Source organism: Mustela erminea, chromosome 3 (genome assembly GCF_009829155.1).
Source record: "Mustela erminea isolate mMusErm1 chromosome 3, mMusErm1.Pri, whole genome shotgun sequence".
Taxonomy (NCBI): Eukaryota; Metazoa; Chordata; class Mammalia; order Carnivora; family Mustelidae; genus Mustela; species Mustela erminea.
In genome coordinates this window covers 13239872-13262164 of record NC_045616.1, presented here as the reverse complement: position 1 = coordinate 13262164, position 22293 = coordinate 13239872, and the positions used below count along the sequence as shown (strand labels likewise).

The following is a 22293-nucleotide window of genomic DNA, read 5'->3' as shown; positions in this document are numbered from 1 at the left end:
TAAATTGGTGCAACCACCATGGGCAACTGTGTGGTCTTTCATCAAAAGACTAAAAATATATAACAGATGAAATCTAGTAAAAGATAAAATTCAGTAACGCCACTATTGTGCAGTTAAGCAAAGAAAACAAAACCACTAATTCAAAAAAAGTATCTGCACCTCTATGTTTATTGCAACATTATTTACTATGGTCAAAATGTGGAAGCAATGCAGGTGTGCACTGATAGATGAATAGATACAGAAGATGAAGTGTATGTATATCAATATACGTGTGTATACACACACACATATACACACACACACAATGGATTACCCAGTCATAAAACATGAGAGCTTGCCATTTGCAACAACATGGATCACTTCGAAGGTGTTATACTAAGTGAAATAAGTCAGAAAGAGAAAGACAAATACCATGTAAATTTACTTATAAGTGGAATCTGAACAAACAAACAAGTGAGAACAAAACAGACAGTTAAATACAGAGAGCAAACTGGTAGATGCCAGAGGGGAGGTGGGTGAGGGGAAGATAAAAATAGGTGAAGGAGATTAGGAAGTACCCACTTCTAGTTATAAAGTAAGTCACAGAGATGAATAATACAATACAGGGAATGATGGCGACTGCACTTACTGTGGAGAGATTTGAGTAATGTATAGAGTTCTCGAATCAGTGTTTTGCACCTAAAACTAATGTAATGTTTTATGTTAATTATTCTTTAATCAAAAGCTGGTGTGTGTGAGAGAGATATAAACTCCAGGAGAGAACTGCTGTTTGCAGAGGTCACCACAGTTTACTGGGCAGATGGTTCGTTCCATTTTTTTCTCCTTTTTTAGAAAGACAGCTTCATTGAGCTATAGTTTACATAAGTCTTATTTCTTCAGCTATTTTTCTTACCAGATGTTTGTTTGAAAAGACATTAATAAAAATATTTTTAACAGGTGGAGCCTTGAGTGTGCTAATCTAGAACAATTACCAAATAGCAAATGGAAAACCTGGGGTACAGGACATTGTGTAGGGAGTGCTGCCATTTTTGTCAAGAGGAGAAAACAGATGTGCACTTTTCTTCCTATATGCCTTAAAGGGACCTGTAAAGATGACAGGGTCCCCTCTGGTACAGAAACTTGAAGAATGGCCATTGTGTGCATTGTATACATCTTATAGCTCTCAGTTTATAAACTACATAACTGATGTCTTTTCAACAAATAAATGAAAAACAAAACCAAACAAAAAAACCAAAAGCCAGACTATGGCTCCCCTAGACACAAGATTACTCCCTATTCAGTTTCCATGCCAATTGGGTATACTGTCTTCTAATTCCTGCACTAACCATGCAGAGTTAGCAAAGACTTCCCAGGTTTCAGGGCTCAGTCCTTCAGAAGACTACTCTCACTTTAGACACCAGCTGCACTGGGGGGGTGGGGGGGTCCTTAGAGCACCTGGAACTCCAACTGTCTACAAATTAGAGGGGTCCTGTAACCCCCTCAGGCTTGCTAATCAGAATGATTAACATGAGTCAGGCAAGTGTTATATTTACAAGTCCAGTTTTATTTAAAAGGATACACATAGGGTGGTTCTGGTGGGGAGTACACAGTTTCCATGCCTCTGTCCATGGAGCCAGAGTATGCAAGCTTCCAGAACATCAGTGCAAACATAACTAAGAAGCCGACTGAGCCTTGGTTTCTAGGATTTTGGTTGATGGTTCATTACAAAGACATGATTGCTTAAATCACTGGCTACTTAATTGAACTCAGTGTCTACCCACTTCTCCTCCCCAGAGGTTCAGCTGGCCTGTAGCATCCACTTTCTGTTCACAGGATTGGTTTCCTGGTGACCAGCCACTGACCTGAAGCAATTTAGGATCCTGCCTGGAATCACTTCATTAGCAAAACAAAGTCAGCTTCCAACAGTCAGGAAATCCTCAGGGATTTTTTTTTTTAAATTAAAAAGAGTGTTAATTGGGAAGAGATACAAGAGATCATTTTACACCACTAAAGAGAGGATATATAATATTTTCAAATACAAAAAAAAAATTTTTTTTTCAAACGGCAAGGTTTTAGGTCTATCTGTTGTAACTAACTTCATGAAAGTAGAAATCCAATAGGCTGTCTAGTCTTGACACTGTAAAATAAAAGTAGAAACTGACAATTGTTCCCAGGGATTCTGAAGCTCTGTGCCAGGAACCAGGGACAAGGTTAGATAGACGCTTCATTAGATTCCTCCCTGTACAGTTTGGGCTGTCCATGGTTAACAGGTGAGGAATGAGTGTCATTCTCCCAGGAAGCAGTCCTGTGTTCTCTGAATGTGGATTCAGATTCTGCCTGGCTAGGAACCTGGGGCTGGTTAGGGTGTCCTTTGGGGTCACTGAGAAGCCTGCTGACCGGGATCCCACGTCTTTCACTCACAATGCCAAAGCACATCATATCAACGGCCAAGGTGCCTTTCAGTTTCTCTTCCCAACAATGGCTGTGTTACTCTGAAAAGGAGCCCTCAACTTTGATTTCACTTTCTATTCCTGGAAATGCAGGGCTCTGCCATGTGATGGCTGCTTCTTACTATTGGGCAGTTTCCTGTGGGGGTGGAGCAGAGGCCACAGATGATTTAAGTCCTGCCAGCTCCTCACACAAAGTGGAGATATTTCAGATGACCATCAGCTGTTTAATTTCTGCAGTGACCACACCATCACACAGGACCTGTTCCAGTGCAAGGCCAGTCTGAGCGGAGCAATGCTCCTGCTATGGGCTGCAGGGAGCACATCCACCAGGCTCAGCATCTCCTGAGCTGCTCAGGGACACGTTCAGAGCTCAACGCTGACACCAGGAGTCTCTTTCCCTCCAGGAGCTGGTAAGCAAGAAATCACAGATTTGTATGTCTAAGCTTGAAAGAGCCTGGATGCATGATCTCTGGTGCTATGGACTTGAAAGACTGAGGGGCAGGGTGTCTGGTGGATGGCTGTGAGCCAGTTAGAGCATTTAACTATTTGGGACATTTTCAGAGGGAGGCTGGAGGACAAACTTTATTCCTCTGACCTGCAGAAGGATCATGTAAATGTCTGGGGTGTCAGTGGATGGGGCTTTTCCCCAAGAGCTTCCTGATCAGACACCCCCTACTTCCCATCTCATGCCTAACTATCTTTCTGTGGGGTAGACAATGCATGTATTATCTATTAATGACACAATTCAAATAAATAATTTTTTAAAGACTTTATTTATTTATTTGACAGGCAGAGATCACAAGTATGCAGAGAGGCATGGTGGGGTTGGGGTGAGGCAGGGAAGCAGGCTCCCTGCTGACCAGAGAGCTCCATGCAGTGCTAAATCCCAGGACCCTGGGATCATGACCTGAGCCAAAGGCAGAGGCTTTAACCCACTGAGCCACCCAGGTACCCCTCAAATAAATTAATTTTAAAGGATCATTAGCTTTATTATATAATTCATGACTTAGGCAATATCTTATCTAGCAAACAGAAAGGGGCTCTATTGAGCTGTTGGAAGGGAAATGTTTTTAAAGGAAGAGAGGAAGAGAAAAAGAAAGAAATCATTGACAGTTCCCTTCCTACTGTGAGGGCATCTGCTTTGCAGCAAGGCAAACTTCAACCAAACTGGAAAACACACATACAGTAAGAAGAACACATTGATGACTCAGGCTAGGTGACAGCTGAATGAAGACCAGCTGTGGGTGTTCAAATGTCTCTCAAAGGAGGTGATGCGAGTCCTCTGAGGGCAAAAACAATTTTTCCAGGATAATGGGTCTGACAAGTCAGACATTGCTGGTAGACTTCCACAATTTTATAGAAGTCTTCCCTCCAATATGTAGCCATAGTTTGAATATACTATAATGGGTGAAGAAATAAAAAAACAACAACAAAAAAATGTATTTGCTAGTGAGTCAGGAAGAATCTGGCCGCTGTCTTGTGTTCCATAAATCCCTGACTGTTCATTCAACTTACAACCATTGGTTACCCATGTTATATTTCTCTGGTTTGGAAGCAGAGTGTTGCCATGTTACCCTGGCATTAGAATGGCAAAAATCTCACAACGAGGAGACATTTTTGCGGAGAGGCAGAATGGACATTGTTCACATGTGTCACTTTCTTTATAGATTCTTTTGTTGGCTGCCTTTGCATATGAAAGTCAGCTGGGGGCAGTTTCCTTGTACTCTGTCTCAGTCCTGTTAGTGGGAGCCTCAGTTTTGATGACTGCAATTTCAGAAGGTAAGAGAATAATTACAAGCAATAACATTATACTAGGATGTATCAGATTCCCAGGAATTTCACATAATTTCTAGAATACATATACCCATGGAAATGCAACATAAAACACGGGATCTTTGTTTTCTAGGAAGATCACTTAAAACGGAAGGGTAACATTCTCAACCTACTACCAAAAGTAGGTCAGATGTTTAAAATAACCATCAAATCTTTGTCCTTTTAACATATAGGAATCCAAATTCTAATTTTGCACCAGTTTACTTTTCTATGAGAACATATTCACTGTAATGTTTGTCAGTCCCAACCATGAATAAATTCCTTTCTAAAGGTTCATTTTTATAGTATTTCTACAACTTTCTTTTGCCTCAAAAAAAGTGTTTCTCCGGTCCATATAAGATTTCTTTAACCAAAAACACATAACCTAGTTTTCTTTCTTTCAGAGATGTTTCCTTTTTTAATTTTTAGTAGCTTTTAACACACACGTTAGAGGTCTGAACACTTAGAAGCTTTAATTTCTAGTGAAAATAAACTAGTAAGCACTTGTTATCTGTGTGTTAGACCAGTCTTCTGTTCTTGAGATGGAAAGTTTATAAATACACATTTTTGTTTCTAGAAACCTAGGCTTTTTTTAATATTACGATCTTCCCATACAAGACACCAAAAAGGTTTACCAACAGACTTACATTTATCTTTAGTTTCTCAGTAATAAAGGAGCCAAAATTAGAGACATGTATGTTTAGTAATTAATGTTTCATGATTTTAATTTATTTGGATGTGATCTAGAAATACAATGAATTTAACTTAAATCATTCAGAGAAGACCCAGGAGCTTGAGCCTGCAGATTCTGCAGAGCTTAAAGGACCTGATTCAGGAAACTGCTTCAGAGGCAGATGTGGTCTGACACCATGTAACTTCCTGAAGACAGGAATGGTGGTTACAGACACCAGCTTATAAGTGTACTCTGCAGTTGAGCAGGCAGGTCCTTCTCAACTCTCCAGCAGTGACAGACATACAGAAAATACCTGAATGATGGGAAATTTAATGCTGCTTTGTTAAGCAATGCATTCTCTTCCTTTTGTGCAATGTGTAAGCATTTGAATGTTATGACCCACCAATTCCTCTCCTGTTTCTGGAGAAGGCTCTACACAGGTGTCCAAGAAACATATGTAATATGTTTGTAGCAGAACTGTGTTGAATAGAAAGAAACAACTGTAAAGAACCCCAATCCAAAGTGCCCACTGACAGAAAATAGGTAATATGTTCTATCTTTGCAAAATGGAAAACACATGTGATAGAAACAATTGTATATGAAAAGCAGCTTGCAGAAGATGACACACAAAATAATTATATTTTTCTAAGACACCCACCAAGGACAACTAATTTTCTGAGGAACCACACATAGTGGTAAAAATGGAAGGAAGCAAAAAACGATAAACTTAAAATTTGAAGGTGCTGTATGTCTGAGAAGAGATATGGAGAGACAGGATATGGATTAATTGTGTAGGAATATTCACTTATATAAGAAACATTCCTGTTCTAATTTTGGAAGTTGAGTTCACAGGTATTTATATTTAGATCTTTTTTTTTATGTTGCATGATGATATTTTTTTAAAAGAGTTATTTACTTATTTTAGATCGAGAAAGAGTGCCTGCAATCAGGGGAGAGGCAAGGAAGAGGGAAAGGATTTTTACGAAGACTCCCTGCTGAGCAGGGAGCCTAATGTTGGGTTCCATCTCAGGACCCTGAAAAAATCTTGACCTAAGCCGAAACCAATAGTTGGACACCTGACGAGCCACCCTGGCATTCCTTTATATCTTGCTTTATTCTGTGTATATGTACATACGAGATATCATATATATCCTACTGTAGCTAACTGCTGAACACATATTACACTTAGAAAAGGTACCAAAGGACAATGTCAAAGCTGAAGAACAATGTCAACAGCCATCATCTTTTTCAGTAGACTGTATTTTAGAGCAGTTTTGGGTAAATAGCAAAATTAAGCAAAAGGTACAGAGGGTTCCCATGAACCCTCTGCCCTCACACAAGTACAGCCTCCCCATGTTAACAACTCACACCATCCTACAGTTCATGAACCCAAACTGACCCATCTTTCTCCCTCCACATCCATAGTCCATAGGTTGCACTGGGTTTCCTCCTGGGGTTGTATATTCTATGGGATTTGACAAAAGTATAATTTGTCTGCCATTAACCCACCATTACCATGTCACACAGAGTGGTTTCACTGCTCTAAATGGCCTCTGTGCTCCACCTCCCTCCCCGGAACCCTTGGGAACCACTGATCATTTTAATGAATCTGTAGTTTTGCCTTTTCCAGAATGTTACACAGTTGGAATCATGCAGTATGTAGCCTTTTCAGATTGGTTTCTCCCACTTGGTAATGTGCATCTCCATGCCTTTTCACATCAGCTGTCATTTAAGGAGCCTTCTGAATGCTGAGTGTTGATCAAGTGCTCTAGGTCATCAGTCCCTGGTGACATTTCTGACATAGTCCCCAAGGATGAAGAGTTCCTACTGTAAGACCCCCATTAGAAAAGCCCCCCCGTAATTAACCTTGCTCTCTTGCTTTTCTGTAACCGCTTAGCTTTGGCTTATAACTGTAGCTTTTGTTAAAACTTTACAAGCAGCCGGCAGCAGGATGAGAGATAACCAGAACCCAAGGACATTCCGGAGAGATGGGCCTCACAAGGCCAAATTCCTGTCGTTTGAACAATACGCCCACCCTTCCTCCCCACCTCAAAGGATGTTTGCTCAAGATAAGTTACATACCAGAGAACCGACCCCCAGCTACGAGCACAGGATTACGCAGGCTTAAGCCCACCCTGACTTCCCTTTCCCGCGCGGGCTCCCCCAAAACCAATCAATAGGCACCAGGTATGCTTTACATTCAACTTAACCAATAACTATGCTTCTGCTTCTGTACGTACGCTTTTGCCTCCCCAAACCCCATAAAAAGGCCCTGAACAAAGGCCAGGCGCGCAAGTCCTCTTTAGACTTGTCCGCCCGCCGGTACCTGCGTCCCAATAAACCTCTTGCTGTTTGCATCCAGTGGCAGTGTTGGATTCTTGGGTAAGGGGATCCGCGGGTCTTTCATTTGGAGGTCCCACCGAGATCATTGGACTCCTGCCCAGGGATCCAACGGACTCCCACCGGGAGGTAAGCTAGCTGGCCAGCCCTAGACTGTCCCTTCGTTTCCTCGTCTTCTGCTTCTGTCCTGTCTCGTGTTCTCTTTCGGCCGTTGTCTAGAATTGTACCTCTACGCGTAGGAGGGCTTGTATTTGTAGGCAGCTTGAGAAGGAGTTGACGAACTCGGACTTCTCCCCTGCCACCCTAGGGGGACGCCCCAGGGATCAAAGGGGCTTGAAGCCCCGCATTTGTCCGAGGGTTAAATCCGTTTGTCCGTTCCAGAGGAACCCCTCGGCCCTGGACGGAATTTGTCCACTGAGAGGAGGTCTCGAGACTCCTTTTGTAGGCCAGTGGAATTTGTACGGTGCACCGCAAGGTTTTTGTCTTTGCCGGCTCGTTAATTGTTTTGTGTGTCTTTCTCGTTGCGCCTTGATTAAGGTTACATTCTGTTTATGGGAGGGTGTCTAACCCGTGTGAATCTGAGGAGTGCCTGATTGTATGAGTGTGTTCGTGCGGCTCCACGGCTTCGGCTACGGAGTCTGAGTGGGCTGCACCCTGATTCTCGCGGAACGTCATACGGCATAACGGTCATCTACTCCTTGGAGTAGCCTGGTCCGGGGTTTATACGGATAGACCTTAGCCAAGACGCTCCTAAGCTCCCGCGAGGGACGTGAGCAGGACAGCACCTGAAAGATCCCCCTCCCCTTGTCTGCAACATCGTACATCGGGAGGGAAAAATAAATACTAAGGTCAATAGCTCCACCTCGAGGCCATCTGAAACCTGAAACTCCTCCCCTGTCACCCTGGGGGACGGCCCAAGGATCATAGGGGCCCGGTTCTTTGGGGCCCCACAAGTATCCGAGGGATATGTCCGTCTGTGGGCCGCAGAGGAAACTCGTAGTTCCACGCGGCCGTCTGAAACCATCCTGTTGGTGTTACGCCGAAATCGCGCAGCGTCCTTTTTGTTATTTGTTCTGTGGGTCCTACTCATTGTCTTTGGTGTTATTTTTAACTCTGAGATGGGGCAAACATTCACCACCCCTCTAAGCCTCACTCTAGGTCACTGAAAAGATGTTCAGAACCGAGCCAACAACTTATCGGTGGAAGTCAAAAAAAGAAAATGGCAGACTCTCTGCACCTCTGAATGGCCCACCTTCAAGGCTGAATGGCCCGCAGAGGGGACCTTTAACATTAATGTTATTTTGCAGGTCAAAGAGCGAGTCCTCGATCAGGGACCCTAGACTAAGGGGCTTTTGCGGAATGTGTTTGCCCAAATGAGTCAGCTAGGAAACTTTCTCCTGACATATTCGATGATAATTACGTAAATAAGCCTTCTTCTAGTAAACCCAGGTTGCTGGGCCATCCCTAACAAAGGGGATTCTGGCTTTATTTCTCTCTGTTACTCCTAATAGATGTGGGGGCTTCTCCCTCACTCACTTCCCGGGTTAATGGCTATAACTGGAGCCAACTGGGGTTGGTCTAACTCGAGACAGAGACTATAAGGAATATTCCCAAGCAGCTGCCGAAACTCTTTGTTTCGGGGAAGTTTCCCTGTGTTCTCTGGCCTGACTTGGACTGCCTAACCCCTCCCCCCTGGCTGATGGGAAAGCATGGCGTCTGCTCCTCTGTTGGGGCTTATGAGCTCTGAAACCGGGAATCCCTTCTCTGCCTCCTGGCAGCACTTTGTTTCCTGTTTTCCCCTTCTGTTTCTGCACCAAGGTGCGTGCAGCCTGCATGACTAGCCTCTAGATCATGCACCACAGCTCCTTCTCTTTCCACTGTCAAGGAGCAAGAAGAGCAGCCCCTGGACCTAACACTCCCCACTCCAGATCTTCCCACGCATGTCTCAGGTAAACATTCAAAGTGGAGTGGGTCTAGATGAAACGTAAATCAGTGTTGGAACTAAGTTAAGTTTGTTGGTTTAATTAAGATAAGATCTGTCTTTGAAGTTAACAGCAGTAAATGGGAAGCTTTTATTCTATCAAAGTTTACTGAAGGTCAGATAAGCTTGTGTTACTTGTTAAAATTTGTTAGCAAAGAAATAACTAAACTGATGGTTAATTGTCTGTCTCAAAGTTTTAATGGGTAATTGCTGAAGTAGCTTTCAAAGTCTTTGGTAACCTGATAGTTTTAAAGTTTTGCTTGGATGACAAATGGAATTAAATTGTGGACATCTAGGTCTTAACCAAGCAGGATAAAATGCTAGGTCGTTGATTACTGGATGTAGGTTTGTGCTTTTGACTTCTTACTGCAAAGAAACTAAGAGAATCTAAATCTGTTGATAAACTTGTTTTCCACTTAACTGATTCATAAATTGCCACCTGAAGAATTCTGTTGTAACAGTTCACAATTGGTTAATAACTAAAGGTGTTTCTAAGAATACAAAGTTTTGCTTAGTATAACTAAGACTGATGGAAATAAAGGGAAACTATATGTAAAAAAGTAGGAGATAATGTAAGAAAGATTTAAAGAAGGGAAATCTTCAGAAAAGGAATTTTAGCTATGGTCAAGAATGAACTAAGATTGAAATGAATGGGTTTTAAAGGTACATTGGTACAAGACTGAAATTGTCTCTGTTCAAAAGGACAATGTTTTCTTAGATCAATTGATCTGCTGTTAAGAAAATGTAAATGGTTTTCTCTTTGCCTTCCCAGAAAAACCAGTTTTTATGTTCAGTTTTATCAGGTGTTTAACATCCCTAATTATATTTAGGCATGTGCTTTAAAACTTTCTAAGATTTTAGCAAATGTTGACAAGATTTAAATTGTAAACTCCTGTGTCTCTTTAGCTCTAACCATATCCATTCTGAGTTTTTGTCATTTATAATTGTTTTAATTCTCTTGTAAAATGAGTTTTATCTTCAAGGATATTCCTATAAAGGACTTTCAGTACAAATACAGATATTTGATATACTTGAAAATCCTAAAACTGAAATGGGTAAAAATTTCCAAAACTGACTAAAGCCGCATTCACCAGAATTAGTAACATGGGACTAAATGACCTAAAAGATTATAATGTTGTGTCTCTTAATGTTTTGTCTTACTCTAAACATTGCTGGTTCTCTCTAATGTTTGCTCTTACAGACTAGGGATACTCCCTCCTAGTTATCTGTAACTTATAGAGATGTAAAAGTGCTCATTTGTAAAAGTGCTCAAAGCATTCACCTTTTCTCTCTATCTGAACCCTCTGAAACCAAAAGGTCTTAGTAAGTATTCTTTCTTCCATGGCAATCAGTCATTTGCATAAGTTCAATAAGAATCTGTTCTCCTTGTAACAGGAAAGAATTGGAAACACGGGTTATTTTACCAAGGCTTTGACTGGGATGTCATATTTGAAAAGACTCAGATATGACCAGACAGTTTAAAGGAACTAAGGTTGACTTTATGAAACCTGGAGCCATAAAGCCCCTTGGGACTGTTGGCCTGATACCTTGCTTACAGAGTTCCCAGCAGCCTCACCAGGTGAGTAAAGAATGTCACTCCTTGGTAGGTGCAATCTCAGAAGAGGAATTCGCCCAAATCGACAGGTATTGCAGGCATGACTGATGGCAAGTACAGGGCTTGGCTTCTGGCCCAGAGAGGCTACTAAAAGTTCAACCTAGAGATTCCTTATAAAAAGTTCCAGCAAAGCAGATGCTAAAAGATCTATTGATCACACTCAACGGTTCTTGCTGAGCTTATCTAAATAATTAGGCCAAGTTTGTTTACCTAAGCTAAACAATTTAAGGTAAACTTCAGAGAAGTTACACAATAGCTCATTTAGATGATCTTCTTGCTTTTTTATTTTGTGGGGATATTAGTAGAACCCCCTCACACATGATTAAACAACTGGAAAATGGGATTGATTCCCCTACGATTGTATAACTTAACTAACACCTTATGTGTGGCTGGGATAATGAAATTGCCTAAAAGCCAGCCTATGCACTCCATAGGATTAACTATGGACTTGTGGAGACAATGGATGACCCCACTTTCTTTATGAGTGGATTGTATGATGCATGGGGGACTCCCCTTATCTCTTGACAAGTTTTCTCCCACTTGACAATGATCCTCTGTAATCAGGATATTGTTAAGGCTGGACCACTCAAAGGTCATCTTATTGGTTTCATCCCTTAGTCATATTTATCCTAGAGGCCACCTCTGTTGAGGTGCAATTGCAAATAGATGCTTTAGCTAAGCATAGAACAGCCCTCATAAAAGGAGCCTCAAAGCTCACTATGGAACAGTCCCTGACTGTAATGACTTCACACCAGGTCCAGATTTGTCTTAGAAGCCAAAGGCCACCAATGGATGATGGAGGCCAACTAATTAAATATTGGACCATACTTATAGATATGCCAGAAATAATACTTAAAATTTGTCAAACTTTAAACCTAGTTACCTGTATGCCTGAACCTGACCTGTACTTCTTTCTCTATAGAGCAAAAGAGGTTATTGATCTTGCTTACTCTATTTGTCCAGATTTAAGATGCCCCTGTTAAAAATATGACTGACTCACTGAACAGCATCTCCCTACTTAATACCGAAGTCTCACAAATACTCAAGGCAGTCCTACAAAATAGGATGGCCTTAGATGTCCTGACAGCAGCCCAGGGTGGCACATGTGCAATTATCAAGACAGAATGTTGTGTGTACACTCCAGACTATCACAAAAATGTCACAGGCCTGATAAAAGATATGAATACCCAAATTAAGGCCCTACAAGATCCTTCTTTCTCTTTTAGTGATTGGTTAAGTTCCTGGCTTAGAGGAGGGCTATGCCCAAATCTCCTTTTCGGGCTTCTCATTCTTATCGCCTTATTAATCTTAATATGTTGCTTTGTTCCATGTTTCTCTACTTGGTGCCGAGACTCCATTGCTACAATGACTACACCACGACAGACGATCCTTGTTGCACGCGAGGACGCCTCTTCACTGTCAGCGCTGGATTCAGCTGCCTCCACCTTTCATAACTCCCTTATACATTCCTACCCTGATCAATATTGACCCCAGTAGGTAGGGACGCTCTACGCCCCTATTCAGCACGAAGAAGTTACAGAAGATGAGACCTTCCACCTTCAACCACCTTAAAGATTTAAAGGGTCAAAATTGTTCAGGGGGAATGATGAGGGAGCAGGAGGCTGGCTGAGGACAAAGCAAAAGCTGGCGCCGTGCACCCCCTCTTCACCCGCTCCCCTCCATATGTGTAGCATTCCTCAGGCACCCCTGATCGCCATAAAACGACAAATAGTTAACTTGCAGGGATCGCAATCCTGCAGAACAGGAATCTCCCTTGCTCTAGCCATGGTATTAACTCAGCAATATCAATCAGTTAAGCTAACTGACCCATTGGGTAAATAAACCTAATGGATATAGGATTCTATCCATAAACAAGAAAAAGGGGGGAATGTAAGACCCCCATTAGAAAAGCCCCCCCGTAATTAACCTTGCTCTCTTGCTTTTCTGTAACCGCTTAGCTTTGGCTTATAACTGTAGCTTTTGTTAAAACTTTACAAGCAGCCGGCAGCAGGATGAGAGATAACCAGAACCCAAGGACATTCCGGAGAGATGGGCCTCACAAGGCCAAATTCCTGTCGTTTGAACAATACGCCCACCCTTCCTCCCCACCTCAAAGGATGTTTGCTCAAGATAAGTTACATACCAGAGAACCGACCCCCAGCTACGAGCACAGGATTACGCAGGCTTAAGCCCACCCTGACTTCCCTTTCCCGCGCGGGCTCCCCCAAAACCAATCAATAGGCACCAGGTATGCTTTACATTCAACTTAACCAATAACTATGCTTCTGCTTCTGTACGTACGCTTTTGCCTCCCCAAACCCCATAAAAAGGCCCTGAACAAAGGCCAGGCGCGCAAGTCCTCTTTAGACTTGTCCGCCCGCCGGTACCTGCGTCCCAATAAACCTCTTGCTGTTTGCATCCAGTGGCAGTGTTGGATTCTTGGGTAAGGGGATCCGCGGGTCTTTCACTACGATTTTCCATGGAGGCAACCAGGTGACCATCCAAGGAATGCAAATGAAATTGGCACTGGGATTTTTACTGGCAACATGGCATGCTGGAAGGAGATAGATCTTCAGAGTTCTAAGATGAAATGGTGTTGTATTCAGAACCCTATACTCAGTTAAGCTATTTACTGAAAGTGAGCACTAAATAAAGGCATTAATTGGAAATGCAAAGATTCAGAATGTTTACCTCCCAGAGAACATTTTCTGTTCTCTTTAGCCAGGATCTCATTGTTTTAGGGTTTTTTGTTTTGTTTTGCTTTTTAGATTCCACAAATAGTGAGATCATATGGTATCATATGGTATTTATCTATCTCTGAATTATTTCATTTAGCTAAAGCCTGTAAGGTACACCTATGTTGTTGCAAGTAGAAAGATTTTTTTTCATAACTGAATAAATTTACATTACATATATATAGGTATATATATCACTATTAAATATATTTGTGTATGCACACACACATATCACAATTAAACCACAAGTTGTATATAGATAGATAGGTATATTATGGATAGATATATTATATAGATAGATATATTAAACCATAAGTTATATAGATAGATAGATGATAGATAGATAGATATAGATCAGATATCTGTGATAGCTCCTCCCCTCTGGGAACCACCAGTTTGTGTTCTGTGTTTCAGGGTCTCTCCCTCTTTCTCTCTTTTTCTACTTTTTTCTTTGTTTCTTTTGTTTCTTAAATTCCATGTATTGTTGCTTCCTGATGGCACATGGGAGAAAGATGAGGCACAAACAAGTCAGCTGTAAGAGAAAGGGAGCAGGGGACAACAGTAGAAAAGACCATTGCCCCAAACAAATTTTCAGTTCTGTTTTTATTAGATATAGACAGTAATTAACAGAAGAGCCAAAGGCGGCTAAACATCAGTCATATGTCTTACAGATAAACAAGAAGGAAGGCAAAATATGTTTGGTCAAGTAGTATAAAGTTTATGGTTGAGCAAGCACATTCAAAGGACTGACCTAATTAGCCACAGGTGCTCTTGGTTGGGGGAAAGGGGAGATAAGGGAAAAATGAAGCAAGGGGTGTTCTGCTCGGCTTCAAGGCCATATATCATTCTCCCCCAGAGGCCTGTTGCCAGTATGTGTTTTTCTTGAGGCTATACTAAACATGCTTGGTAACTAGTAGAATTTCCCATGGTTATATTTTAAGTAATACATGGTTCTGAGGGACAGTTACAATGTGTGAGTCAAGTCATATGGTATATGTCTTACTCTGACTTATTTCACTTAGCATTTTATTCTCTAGGTCTATTCATGTTGTTGTTGCAAATGGCAAGATCTTACCCTTTTTTAAAATTTTAATTTAATTTAACTTATTTATTTGTCATAGAGAGAGAGAGAGCACGCACAAGTGAGGGGGGTGGGGTGGGAGAGGGAGAAGCAACTCCAGGCTGATAAGTAGCCCGATTCAGGACTCAATCCCAGGACCCTGGGATAATGACCTCAGCTGAAGGCAGATGCTTAACCAACTGAGCCACCCAGGTGTCCCCAGCAATATCTCATTCTTTTTTAATGGCTGAGTAGTATTTGCTTTATATATACATATTTTATGTTTTACATATGCGTATAAACTGTATGTTTTGTATATACATGTATATAATCACATCTTCTGTATCCATTCCCCTATGGATGGAACTTTATTTTATTTTTTGATGCTATTGTAATTCTTTTTTTTTTTTTAAGATTTTATTTATTTATTTGCCAGAGAGAGATGAGTACAAGCAGGGGGAATGGCAGGCAGTGGGAGAAGCAGGCTCCCTGCTGAGCAAGAAGCCCAGTGCAGGACTCAATCCCAGGACCCTGTGATCATGGCCTGAGCTGCAGGCAAACGCTTAACCGACTCAACCACTCAGACATCCCTCATTCTGTGTAATTCTAATTGTTTTCTTAATTGGTCTTTCAGCTAGTTGATTTTTAGTGTACAGAAATGCAACAGATTTTTTATACTCATTTTGTATCTGGAAATGTTGTTAACTTTGCACATTATTTTGAACAAGTTTTTGGCGAAATCTTTGGGTTTACCTTTTCTTTTGTGGTGTGGATGACTTTTATATCTTTTTTTTCCTGATTGTTACGACCAGAACTTCCAGGACTATTTTGCATAGAATGGTGTGGCAAGGCATCCTTGTCTTTTTCCTGATCTTAGAGGAAAAGATTTCTTCCTTTCTTTTGAGTATGATGTTAGCTGGGGGCCTGCCTATATGGCTTTTATTATGCACAATTTGCTGAACATTTGTTTATGAAAAGACATTTAATTTTTTCTTTTTTTTCCTTGAACTGAGTAGACCATCTAATTTTTACCCTTTATTCCATTTATGTGGTATATTATATACATTGATTTGCTCATGTGAAATTAAGCTTGCATCCCCTGGGACACAAATAAAATAAATCCCACTGACCCTGATGTATGACTCTTTTCATGTGATGTTGAATTTTGTTTTCTAATATTTTGTTGAAAAAAATTTATATCTATTCTTATTAAGGATACTGGCTTGGGGAGAGGAAGCATGCAGTGAGCAGGAGACCCTAGGCGCCCCTCGTCCCATGAACCCAATGAGATAACTGCCAAGTTATCCTGAATATCCCAGGAATTGACCTGAAGACAGACAGAACTAACTCCACAACTAAAAGGAGAGAAGAGGCCGCATTGGAGAAGGTAGGGAGTGTGGAGTCATGGTTTAGGGGAGAAAGGGATGTTGGGTGCTGCAGATGGGAGAGGATGGCATGGATGTGGAGGACGTGTGTGAGAGAGAGAGAGTGAGAGAGAGAAAAGTAGATGAGCATATGGGGGAACACAGCAGGAGAATATTATCCCACAGCCATTGACTTGGAATACAAGAGGGGCTATATATTATGAATTCTTGCAACTAGCTTGGCTTAAAGTCTGCAGTTTTAAACAGCACAGCAGGCTTGGCTTTAGCACAGCAGGCTTGGCTGTGCTACTTCTGGGAAGAAGGCAGGCAAACAACCCAGGTCAGACAGCTTGGAAACAGGGATCTGAAGAATGCTTGGGGCACACAAGGGAGAGACTGTTTACTTTTCTTGGAGTGTGACCTTGAAGTGTTCACACAGATGCCTCTCCTGAAACAATTTACAATTCCCTCTTTCTTGCACCATTTCCCTCCCACCCACCTCAGCTCCAACTGCTGGAAACACCACAAGGCCAATATTGGCAGCCTAACTTGTTTACACCAAGCCCTACCCCGCTGCACTCTGGTGAGACTGACCTTCTCAATCAGCTAGCCTCAGTCCCAATATGGAGGCCCTACCTCATGAAGACAAGCAACCCCCCACCCCCCGACACGATGTGGTCAGACCAAAGTGTTTTTTAAAAATTTTTAATTAAAAAAATTCGTTTTATTTTGAAAGAGAGACAGTGTGGACACATGCAAGTGGTGGGGAGGAGCAGGGGCGGTGGGGAGAGAGGAAATCTCAAGCAGGCTCAATGTTTAGTGCAAAGTCCAGCCAGGGCTCAATCTCATGACCCTAAGATCATGATCTGAGCTGAAATCAAAAGTTGAACACTTAACCAACTGAGTCACTCAGGTGTCCCCAGACCAAAGAGTTTTGAGCGCAGAAGGAGAGACCTAGACAGACAAAAGCAAGAAAGGACAGAAAATCACCAGAACTAATGACAAAATAGTTATAAAATGGTACTAAATATGTATCTATCAATAATTACTTTGAATATTAATGGACTAAACACTCCAATCAAAAGACATTGGGTATCAGAATGAATTAAAAAATGTATTTCGTACCTATAAGTCTCATTTTATTCTATTATTTTTATAAAGATTTTCTTTCTTGCTTGCTTGCTTGCTTGCTTGCTTTCTTTGAGAGAGAAAGGGAGCACAAGTGAGAGAGCATAAGCAGGGGGAGCAGCAGTGGGAGAGAGAAGCAGAGTCCCCACTGAGCAGAGAGCCTTATGTGGGGCTCAATCTCAGGACCCTGAGATCATGACCTGAGCCAAATGCAGCTGGTTTACTGACTGAGCCACTTAGGCACCCAAGAGACTCATTTTAGACTTAAAGGCACTTGCTGATCTAAAGTGAAGGGATGGGTGAGGAAATCCAAATCAAAACTACAAAGATTTTACCATTTTTCAGAATGGCTAAAATCTTTTTGTCTTCTTTAATTTACACAAAAGGATGGAAAAACATTCCATGCTTATGAATTGGAAGAATAAACATTGTTAAAAATGTCTGTCCTGCCCAGAGCCATCTACACTTTCAAGGCCATCCCTGTACCATATAAAAATACCATCATTTTTCAAGGAGCTGGATTTATCCTAAAATTTGTATGGAACCAGAAAAGACCCCGAATCACTAAGGGAATGTTAAAAGCTGGGCACATCAAGTTGCCGGACTTCAAGCTGTATTACAAAGCTGTGATCAAGACAGCTTGGTATTCGCATAGAAACAGATACATAGATCAGTGGCACAGAATAGAGAACCCAGAAATGGACCTTCAATTCTATAACTAATCTTTGATAAATCAGGAAAAAAATATCCAATGGAAAAAAGATAGTCTCTTCAATAAGTGGTGCTGGGAAAATTGAACAGCTTCATGTAGAAGAATGAAACTTGACCATTCTTTTATACCATACACAAAGATAAACTCAAAATGGATGAAAGACCTCAATGTGAGACAGGAATCCATCAAAATCCTAGAGGAGAACATAAGCAGTGACCTCGTGGGGCTGGTCTCATGGGACCCCTACCCTTTCCTGGGTTTCTCTGCTGAAGGTGCTCAAATAATCCTGATGTGCCTCAGGTTAATGCTGTAGGAGTCCTACACTCCAGAATGGAGAAAGTGAAACTGGTTCTCCCCCTTTGTGAGAACTGGTTTGATTTCCAGGAATAGAAACTGAAAGCAGACCATTCCCTGCACTTGGGCTGAGGTCCTACCACAACCATTATCCAGAAATTACACAGCTCAGAGCAGGTTAGGCACTGGAACAGAAAACCCCGCACTTTCACCTTCCTAACTCCTTTTCTGTCCTCTCCAGGCTCTTCCTAGGACACCCCAACCCAACACAGTTCTCTTCTTTCCTTACAGAGCATCCTGGGCATTGAACATTTTGGATGGTCTCAGAGGGAACGGTCTCTGCTTCAGGGCTGGACTCTACCCCAGGGAGGGGTAAGTTCCAGGAAGACCACTGATACCTTCTTGATAGTAGTCACACAATGCTTCCTGGAGCAGGTAGGTGAGAGGGCTCCTACAACCCAACTTGGCTAAGAACCCTCCTAATGTGATGTGAAAGATAAGAGTTTGACACCAGAGCAGAAGAGATTGGGGACTGGATTACCCATTTCAGTGAGTAGTCACCATTGGGACCCTCGCTGATATTCTTCAGGGACAAAAGAGCACCCAAACTCTTTGGCTGCTGCAAACCCATGCAGCCCTCCGTGTTCATAGCACTGGGGTTGGAAAAGGACAAGAAGATTTGTCATTCATATTCTCTTAGGGTCTAAGCAGTATGTAAGACAATGACAATTTCAGAGGGGTAGCCTGGAGTTGGGAGAGTCTATCTGGAACACTGCCTTGACCTCCTGTGGATTAGGGAGTGGAGGTGGGGTTTCAGGGACAAGGGATCTAACAGACCTTAGACAATATATAACAGTGCACATGTGTATCTGCATTGGAGGAACTATCCCCATTGCTGGACACCAACTCCATCCTTCATCTCAGTGAAGTGGACTCTTGAAATACTCTTCCCAGACCTGGTTCTTTTGTGCTTCCTGCCCACTGATGATGCAGATATTTATTATACTTTCCTAGAATAAATCAATATGTTAATTTTTTTCCTTCACCCTTTCCCTATGATGATAAAATGGGGGAAATATGGGCTTGTCCCACATTGTGTTCAAACTACAAAAGTTCTTGATGCCTTAGATTTCTAGTTTGGTGATCATTGGGCATGGTACGAACTATATAGGACTCTGCATTGGAAGTCCACTAATGAGTGTTGTCCTTTCTGCTTCTTAGGTCATGAAATCTATCTGGTGCATTATAACAAGAGTTCAAAATAAAATTTACCCAGTGCAATAGAATCCAGTAGATTAAAATAAAGGGTAGACAGACTGTTGGTAAACTCTTTCTTCAGGTATATGCATATGTGTGCATGCATGTGTGTTGAGTGTGTACTTAGTTCTTACGTGAAATGCATCTCTCACTGCTGATCTCATTCAGAAGGCTGAAAGATCTGCTCCCAGGGTCTGGTTCTTTTACAAGTGCAGCTGCCCTCTCTAATTGAATCTGCTACCTGGGCTCCTTCCAGAAAGGCCTATGTCTCTTTACTCAGAGACCCTCGAACTCTCTTTAGAGAGGGAAGATCAGAGGTTTAGCATGAGTAGGATCTACAAGAAGGAAGCGGGGGGAGACACTTGCACCTGGACTTGTCTATGATGGCTTCTGAGTTAATAATCTGAGCCTCAGTGTCCTGCAGACACATATGCACTGACCACTCCTGGAATAACTTACAGCTTGTCATGGAGTTACCCTTGTCCCATCCTGCAATGGTAGTGACACATGGGCACAGTGCTGCCTAAAAGATTCCCAAGAGGGTCCCATGTGTGGGGTTGTCTAGCACCAGGTGCAGGGCAGAGACCAGATGAGCAGGTAGTGGGTAATAGGAGAGCTGTGGCTTGTGCTTCGTAACCTCAATTACCCCCCTTCAATCGGGTCCAGCACGGGGCTCAGCTGAGAAGACATGTGAAAAGTCCATGGTCAGACATAGTCATAGAAATGGTCTGGAAAAATATAGGTTTGTGTTCGCCTCCCACACCCAACTTGTGGTGGGGGGATGGTCATACTCTGCCCCAGCCCCTACTTGCTTTCCGAAGGCTGTGGCAGAACTGGCTTCAACATTTCAGATGACAGATTTAGGAAGCAAAGTTAAATTATCCATCAACCAATAAGTAGAGGATATACAATGGTATATTGTGTTTCATTCATCTAACAGAAGTATGTTCCATACCTGCTGGGGCTGAGGGTACTAGAATCTAGGGAATTATTTACTGTAAGTGCAAAGACTTGCATGTATATTTTTATGATACTAATCATCTATCATAGGATGAAAGAATGCTTTTTGGGCCTTTAAAGTTTTTCGATTGATCTAACAGCTGCAAAGTCAAGATGAGGTGGGTACATATGGAAGTTGTGATGGGATTTAGACAAAGCAGGAAAAGAAATCAAGGGTTCTTATGTTCTGGCTGGCTTAGGCACCACAGGAACACTGATAAGGATATCCAGTCTTTTCCATCCCATACTAGGGCAAATTTACAGGCAAGCAGAATATATAGCATGCTGAGGGGCAGTGGAAATCCCTTCACACAACCAAGTCAGTGAGCCTGGAACTCACCCAAGAGATTGTCTCCCTGGAGACACGATGTCAGTTCAGGCCTCCAGGGACTTCTGTGTACCCCATAAACAAAAATGGAGGCTATTCTGGATAATAGTCAAGAGAGGTCTTAAAGAAGACTTTGAGTACAAGGGCAAGGGCTACTCTTCTTATTCTAGAACGTTCTTTCAGCCTGAGCCAGCCCAGAACTCCATCTTTCTGACTTCTAGCCAACTTTTACCATGCGTGCCTGCCCACCACCATTTCATTCACCCCCTCACCGAGCTCAGTGAACCTCCATTCCCTGCAGGAAGAGGCACCATTTTTGCTGACCTATTACAACTCTCCTGATGGAGGACCCTGAAAACTTTGTGGGTACAGGCCTCAGGAGATTCTAGTCCCCAAGCAGATGGGATTATGATCACATCATAATCCATCAGCTTCCCTCCCTCTGAACTCCCAGAATCTCCTGATCATTTCACTGGGCATCTCTAACTCCCAATGGGGGTTGGGTTCACTGCAACATTTTCTGAGAAGTGGGGACATATTTGGGGATTTCTCTTCACACTTGGAAATCAATGAGTTTAATGGGGAGTGAGAATGGGAGTTGAGAGAGAACTGTGATTTCCATTCTCTCCCCCAAATTAGTAAGGGTGCATCCAGGGAGAGGTAGATGGTAGTTGACAGCAATAATTGGACCCACATACGCAGGAGGAGCATCTCAGAATCCAGCCATCCCTCAGCACCTGGGGCTGGAGATTCAGCAATTACCTGGATGGTCCTCCTCTCCTGTCCAGACAGAAACAGAAAGACTGTGAATTTATATCTTGGATCCTGAGTCATTGCTATGCAATTTGAGGCTTGTTTCTCATCTGTGAGACTCTGTTTCTTGTTCTGTGACCAGGAATAATACTATCACTTGTTTAATAGAGCTCAGAGAAGATTAATCAAGAAAAGGCATGCAGAACATCCTGCCCACACAGACTCACAGATCAAAATCTTCATACACTGCAGTGAGAGGTGGAGGGAATAAGAAGAACCAGGAAAAAACCTTCCTCAGAGGCCCTAAGACGAGAGAGAATTCACCAAGCAGTTGCTGGCAGGCCTCCCCAGGCTTTCACTTGGATCTTAGCATGAAGCCCTCCCTGAAGTCCTGTGAGGTGGGTAGCTTCCCTGCTGCACAAGACAGAACATTGGGACTCAGTTTTCAGTGTAAAAACATTCACATTACCATGGGCCAAGCCTGTCTGAAAACTCAGTCAGGGCTCTTGGCATTTCCTCATTGGAAGAAAGCATCCAGAGAACTCTGGAGGGCAATCATGCAAGGAAGACACACCATTGGAGAGGAAAGCCAGTGTGGTGGGTAACAAACTGCACCATAGCTCCTACAGCTTAACATGAAATTTGTCCTACAGACAGGACTGTAGTCCTTTTCAGCAGAAACTTGAGTGTTTGGATGTGAGGTCTCATCTCCAGGAGCATCAGGAGAGCCCTGATGTACAATGAGGCTGTACAAGAAAACTCCTCAGCATAGAGTCAGTCTTGAATTAGAAAGTGTTTTAAAATTTGCATTTG

General features: G+C 42.3%; 1 long non-coding RNA gene across 1 annotated transcript; it reads left to right on the top strand.

Moving 5' to 3' along the window:
- The first annotated feature begins 18491 nt into the window (after positions 1-18491).
- Positions 18492-21755, top strand: LOC116585551. The gene is made up of 3 exons (XR_004283683.1): positions 18492-18578; positions 19365-19433; positions 21649-21755. It is a non-coding gene; the product is annotated as an uncharacterized LOC116585551 (long non-coding RNA).
- The last annotated feature ends 538 nt before the right edge of the window (positions 21756-22293 follow it).